Source organism: Oxyura jamaicensis, chromosome 2 (assembly GCF_011077185.1).
Source record: "Oxyura jamaicensis isolate SHBP4307 breed ruddy duck chromosome 2, BPBGC_Ojam_1.0, whole genome shotgun sequence".
NCBI classification, from domain to species: domain Eukaryota; kingdom Metazoa; phylum Chordata; class Aves; order Anseriformes; family Anatidae; genus Oxyura; species Oxyura jamaicensis.
Genome location: NC_048894.1, coordinates 156,327,030 through 156,334,107, shown reverse-complemented (window position 1 = coordinate 156,334,107; position 7,078 = coordinate 156,327,030). Strand labels below are relative to the sequence as shown.

At 40.7% G+C, this 7,078-nt stretch overlaps 1 long non-coding RNA gene across 1 annotated transcript in view; it reads left to right on the top strand.

The window, feature by feature from the left end:
• LOC118161176 overlaps positions 1–4,320 on the top strand; it is an 8,650-nt gene extending 4,330 nt beyond the window's left edge. The window contains exon 2 of the long non-coding RNA XR_004747891.1: positions 1,529–4,320. This is a non-coding gene — a long non-coding RNA (uncharacterized LOC118161176). The remainder of the gene's footprint in view (positions 1–1,528) is intronic.
• The last annotated feature ends 2,758 nt before the right edge of the window (positions 4,321–7,078 follow it).

Below are 7,078 nucleotides of genomic sequence, written 5' to 3'. Positions count from 1 at the left end.
AAGATTTATCTAATGAGTGGGAAGCTGCTAAAACATTGAAGATGTTTGTCCTAGAGGGAGCTGCGCTATCTCTGCCTGCATTACGGTGGGGCACAGAGTGACGCTATTGTCAGGGAAGTCAAACCAGAGCATCCCAAATGGTCACATAACGGGAATCTCTCTAACAAGTTCCCATCTCTTCCTTATCCTTGTTCGGAAATCGGATTCACGAGAGGAAAAGCGCTGAACACCTTCTAAAAATAACAATGGCAATAATAATTACGCAGCCTTTTCCCACAATAGCTGTAGGAGAGGGCTAGCCAGGTTTTTAAAACAGTGGTTAACACAATAGGTTCGTCGGGTGCTGGAAAAAAGCAGCTTCGTGTGCAGAGCTCGCCTTGCGAATGTGTTTCCTAAATAGAGCTATAGATGGCAGTACGTAGTATTTACGGAGTTGTTTCCCCGAGTAAATCTCCTTATTTTAGCAGAAAGCGAGAGAATTTCATTTTCTTGTAGTTACAACGCACTCTGAATGAGAACTCCTAAATCAATGGGAAAAGGGGAAATGCACAGCAAGAAGAGCCTTCCTGCCTGGGTACCATTAAACTATTAAAAATAGTTTTAAGGTAATAATATTTATTTCTTACAAAAATATTGACACACTTTTTTCTTTTTCTCCTGATCATAGTAAAAAAAAAAAAAACAAAACACTTCCTTTCCAAAAAATTCATCTAATTTTAATAAACTGTAATTTCAAGCCCAAAGAGAGAGCTAAGAACCCAACTGGAGAGATATACAGCTTATTGTAAGTTTCTTTTCCTGTTGGGTATTTGTTGTATAGATGTTATGAAATGAAGGAACCTTATCCATTGAAGTCAGTTGTAAGAACACTTGTAAGCTTCCTGACTACAGTGTATAAGCTCCAGTTTTGCATCAGATCTGCATCCAACATGCATGAGGATTTGCATCTAACAGAGTCACAGCAAACTCCTCACCAGCCATTTCTAAGCAACCCCAGCTGGCCAGTATGTCATCTCCTTGACCCTCATGTTCCCAGCATCCAGGGGCTACATCTCAGCTTACATACAAGGATCTAAGTCAGCTTTTCATTGATGTCAGAAGAGATAAGCAACCAAAAATCTCCAACCTCTGTTTCCAGTCTAACTTTACAGATTCATATAATTCAAATCAGCTCCAAAGTCTAATACTTGCCAGGTGAAGTGCTTTGAGGCTTCCACAGAAAGCAATGGAGCTGGAGAGTGCTCAGCACCTTTCAGGACCTGTTTCTTTGGTGCTTACCTGAATGAAAACCTGTGATTTTCCCATAGCTTTATTTTACCCAAGCATATATTCTGTATGCTGAAATGTGAGGTTGATCCCAAAACTCATATGGTCTGATCCCATAAATCATTGAATTTACTTTGGAAGTCCTTCAAGGTAAGGTTGGATTATTCCTGAATAAGAAAAGAAAAATAACAACCATAAGACTAAATAAAGGACTTACCCAAACTCTGGCCCATAACCTTTGTGTTTGTTTGTGTTTCCTCAGATCCAATTATAATGTATGCTGGAAAGCATCTGCTTTATGATAATGGAGAAGCCATTTACCAGAAGGCTTATCCTTGTATCCTGAAATCGATCACCGAGGTCGGTTGGAACAAGCCTGCCATAGAGCCACTGGGTACCAGCGTACAATTCACCCCCTGATGCCACATGTGTTCATAAATACCCTGTAGAGGCTTGCAGAGCTTCTCCAAGTGCAACACTACTTCTAAATGCAATGACCTGTGATTTCTTTTACTTTTTGATGGCTAAGTGCTATTTGAGAACTTACCCACACCCTTCATTGATTTTTCTAGGGCTTTCATCTCAGAGACCGGCTGCAGGCTCTTGTCAGTACCCCATTTTATTAGCAGTGCCACGTTAGCCAAATTCAGTCCCAAAACAGCCCTCTAGAGCCAGGCAATTCCTTCATCTCAGAGTACTGAGGGAGAAGGGCAGCACACAGCAAATAAATGTTTTGTCCCAGCTCATAGGAAAGTGCATCAGAGGAGGCAACTGAGTCCATACATTCCCAGGCTCAGTTTCACCATAAAAAATTTATGAGAATTATTGCACTGAATGAATGTTTTACCCTCCTCTTCCTCAGAAACTTGCCATGACACTGCATTAGTCTTTCTTTCGCAGTATTCCCATCCCAAAGTTTTAAGATGATTCCCTCTGAACAGAATTCAGCTACTATTATGTTCTTGGCTCTCACCTAGAGAAGAGTGACTTTTCTCCCTTCTTGCAGCTGTTTCCTTTAATCTGAAAATAAGTCACTAGAAACAGAAAGAATATGTTTCTCTCCCTCTGAGTTTTGAACATAACATCGTGACTTGAGCATAAAGCCTGTTTCAATTACAGGGAACTTTCTTCTGTCCTGTTAAACTTAAACCTCTGTGCAATCCATATGTACTCAGGGACAGAACAAGAGAACAAAATTAAATGCTTAAATAAGCTTAAGGGACAAAATCAAGTCATATTAAGCTCAAAATATACAAGCAATTCAGTTGTGTGTTTTTCCTTATTATTTTCTCTGTTTTTTTTTTGTTTTGTTTTGTTTTGTTTTGTTTTGTTTTAAGTCTCAAGTTTTCTGTCTCACTGTACTTCCAGAAATGAATGCAAATGCTGCAGTTTAAGTGAAGTTTATCTTATTATTTTCTGTACATGTTTTAATAAAAAGAAAGACCACCAGCACCCAAGCACCTTCACCCACTTCCCAGCAATTCCCTCCCCACCCAAGGGGAAACCACAGATGCTAGAAATCATCTCCTCTGGTTATAGAGCTGTTTTGTGCCTAGATACAGAGCTTGGAGACCACTGGAAAATTTGGAAGACAATCTGAAGGGAACATAAGAACCCCTAACGTGTCATTTATGCAGGGAAAAGCTGCTTATCTGCTTTGGGCCTAAGGAGATTAAGGGAGCAAGAACAACCACGGTCCAGGAGCGTGGGGATGGAGCAGATGACCCCGGGGCCATTTCCAGTCCCAGCTGTAGCCCCAGTTCTTCCTCACCTTGCTCAGACTGGGCAATGTAATTAAAAAAGCCAACTTGCAGATTGTATTTGTCTTTTCCTTCTTCATAAGTGACATCCGTGTCCCACTTTTCCTTCGAAGAAGATTTTGCTGTTCAGAGGCTCATTTAATATATAATGAACCATCTTTGTTTGTTTGTTTTTCTTTTATTCTTTCTAATAGGATTGTTTTCTTACATCAAAGCCCACATTTACAGCTAGGTTTTCCTAATTTCCTTTCCTCTGTTCCCATTCCTCACCACACAAAGGTCATGCAGGACTACAGAGAGTGCCTGAAGATGGGGAGTGGATCAACAACTGATGGGAATCAGCAGGGATCCACTGACATCAACAGAACAGACTGAAGCCCATGCTGAGGTACCCGATGGTGCTGGAGACATGAGAAAGCAAAGAAGACTTCATTTTAATTTGTTTGGAGCAGGAAGCAAGAAATATGGCCCATATCAAGGGGCACACAAATGTTTCACAAACTTTTGGCAGACACAGATTTAATTATCTGAACCAGAAGTGTGCAGGCACATGGGCACACTCGTGTCGGGAGGCTTTGTCCCAAGCACCAGCCTGGTTTTCCTTCAACTCCTCCACACTTTATTGCTGACTCCAAGGTAATTCTGCCACAGAAGGCCTGAGAGTTTGGAAAATGATTGGTGAAATGGGAGTAAGGATCCCCAGGGATGTTATAAGGCACAAAATCAGCAAATCTCTGGGAGTGTAGGATTGACTTGAAATATTGGAAGAGACTGGGAACATCCTACTCAATACAGCTGATTATTCAAACCCTAAATCTGTTTTCCTTTTGTTTAGAGAGCCAAACTATTTCAATCTATCTGGAAAATTCAGACACCATCCCTGTCCTGTTGTTGCTGAAGTATTTGGTCTAACAGTTGCCACGTGTGCAAGCGTGGCAAACTGTGGAAAATAGCCAATGGAGTCAACACTGGCACAGTAAATAGTTTGGGGCAGAGACCTTCCTTTTTTCCTTGCCTTCCTTGAAGCTCTTCTGAAGGAGGGTATAGGCATGACAGAAATTAAGGTATTAATTCATGATTTTAGCAACATATAACTCATCTTCTGGCTTTGCTGCTCTTCCCAAGGAGAGCTCAGAACCTATGCCATTTTGACCATGTCCTGCATGTCTTGTTGGTCACTGATGGAGAAGCTGATGAAACCAGAAGAGCAGAGACCTGTGTCTTCAGAGCAGATATATTTTTATTTCATCCTTTTGTGGTGTAAACTTGATTGTCTATGCTGCCCAGATAGAAATATATATATATATTAAAAAAAATAAATAAATAAAATAAAATAAAAAATCTGCAAACACCTTCCTTGGTCTCGCAGTAGCAATATTCTCGCATGTGCACACAAGCAAGACCTTTGAGCAAATTTGCTCATATTGGCATATGAACCTTACACAACTGAGAGGTGATGGGTTTAGTCTCAGACTCCCTCACCTTCCCCATGTTCCAGAGTGGATGGCTTTCCCTTGACACAGATTTAGACAAACACATGAAGAAGAAATTCACCAGTGCTTATTAAAAAGTGATCTGCTTGTGACTTGCAGCATGGAAAGGGTAAAGCCTTCTGGCTACAGAAAGCTGGGATCTCACACAGCCCTTCTTATGCAGGAGGGAAAATAGTTGGCTCTAGCATTTACTTACAAAGGGCTGTCTTTTAAAAAGGGGGGTTGATCAATGAACCAGATGACGGCTCAAATCAACTTGAGCTCAAAAGACATTTTGAGCAAGCATACCGCTATGTCACCAACCACTTTTTTTTTTTTTTTTTTTAGTACTGATCTGCAGTGTCTCTCTTTGTCAGCATAGTTGATATTTGCAAAGGGGAATGTTTCTTACATGTACAGTCAGATATTTTCAAGCTAAATGCAACTGTGAAGTACATGAAGAGCATTGGGCTCCCACTGGAAATATCTCCAGCATAGAAAAGCTCAGAGAAAATACCAGACTAGTTAGAGACTAGGAGTATCGGGGAGAGACAAACTATGACAAGCTGGTTCAAGCAGACAGTGGTAGGGTCACAGGTGGCTCACTCTTGCAAACTGAGAACACCAATCCAAGGAATCACAGGAAAGCCTCCACAATAGTGCGACGCTGTAGCAAAAAAGCTTACCAACAAGCTGGGAGATGAATAATTAGCTATTGCAAAAGGGACTAAGTCTCTGAAGCAGTCTCTTTTCTGGTCCCAAGCACCTCTAGCTGCTTGTTCAAAGAAAAGAAACGCAAAAATAGAAAGCAAATCAAAGCTACATCAGACTAAGTCAGTTACATCCCCTGCCCACAGGGAAGGAGGAAAGAGATTGTTACTTCTCTTAAACTCCCTTGTTATTCTCACTGGGGGGTGAGCATGCATAGATGCTGTGATGGATTCTGTCTTTTAGTTAAGTAAAGATGCTGTTGTTTGTCAGGCACTGTAGCACAGACAAATGAAGTTGCAGAAGGTGCTGCCATACCCCTGCAGGCGCCGTTCCAGAAGAAGCATGTTCAGCATACCAAACTACCCAGCTTCAGATCAAAACTCAGGCTCCGGCACCGACTCAATCTGATGCGGTTGCAGCATTGATTTCAACAAGTCAGTTCCAAACATTCCTCTTCACAAAAATCAGAATAAAAAGGTTTTGTCCAAAAGACAAACCTGCATGCATTTTGAGGATGTTTGTTTAATGTAACAAAAATGAATGTCCCATCCTCCTTCTCAGCTGACTTTATTGTTGATAAGCTGTCTTGGCATAGCTGAGCAGAGGGAAAAGATTCCTCTGGCTGAACTCAGAGGTTTCTCTCAGTCCAGAAGGCTGTTTGTCAATGGCTGTGATGCAGCAGAAGCCCAAGAAATGGTTCATCAAATCTCTGCAAGACTTAGATTCATTGCCTACCTTCTGTCTGCATGCTAATGGATAAAGCCCTTTCAATGTTAGGATCATCTCCATCTCATGTATAGGAACCATGATCTGGCCATTGCAATGCAGTAAAAGAAGCAAAAGATTGAGCTTGGAAGTCATCTGCAATGCTCATGAACAGGGGAACGTGATTCCTCAGCTGAGACAAGCTCAGCAGCAGCTGCTCCTTGCTTGGCTGACAGAGCATTTTCTCCTTGGCTTCCCTGGAAAAGAAACCTTTCATGGTCTCTGCTCCAGACTTGGGGACATAAATTACATCAGAAACCAATGAAGGACACTCCATGGTCAACCACTGCTAGGTCTGAGAGGGGTCTCATGTTATTAAAGGGGGAAAAGTGGGCAAAATTCAACTGAAGTGGAGATTCTAAAAGAGGCTGACTCAGAAAGACATTGGGCTGGGGCTTCATTCACTCACACCCAGTGTGAAAAACACAGAGATCATCACTAATCCCAAATTGCTCAAATTTGTTCTATTATCATTACTATTTCTCTGTTGTTATTACTATTACGTATGGTACTTATTCTCAATTATAGTAAAATGTTATCTGGAGATCTAGAGCAATTTCTGGACACCCCTAGGCACAGATAGTGACAAGCTGTTTGCTAAACAGAGATCTGGGGATAAATGGTTTTTCATTTTGCTGCCAATTCTGCAATGTAAGCAAATAAATAAATAAGTTGGAGACAGATCTGAAATAACCAAAAAAGTCGGCTAACTGAAAATGGAAAGCAAACAAACAGACTAACAAGCCCAACATATCTGAGTTTAAAAGAATATTGTCTTCCGCCCACAATAAACTTCATGTTGTTTTCAAGATTTGTAACATGTTTTCTCAGCACTTCTGAAAAAAAAAAAAAATAAAAGGAACATAATTTCTTTTTTTTTTTTTTTTTTAAGTTTTTTTTTTGAGTTTTAAGTCACTAGCAGAGCAAGATGGCACTCAATGAAACCACTTGCTCTGAAACTGCCTAAAATCACAATGAGAAGTAGCTTCTAGTGGGTTGCAGAACACACCCAGTCAGAAATTCAATACTGACTTCTACACTTTAATGAATTTTGCATGTTTCTGTAATTGTCAGACACATTGTAACTTTAGGGGTATGCATTAT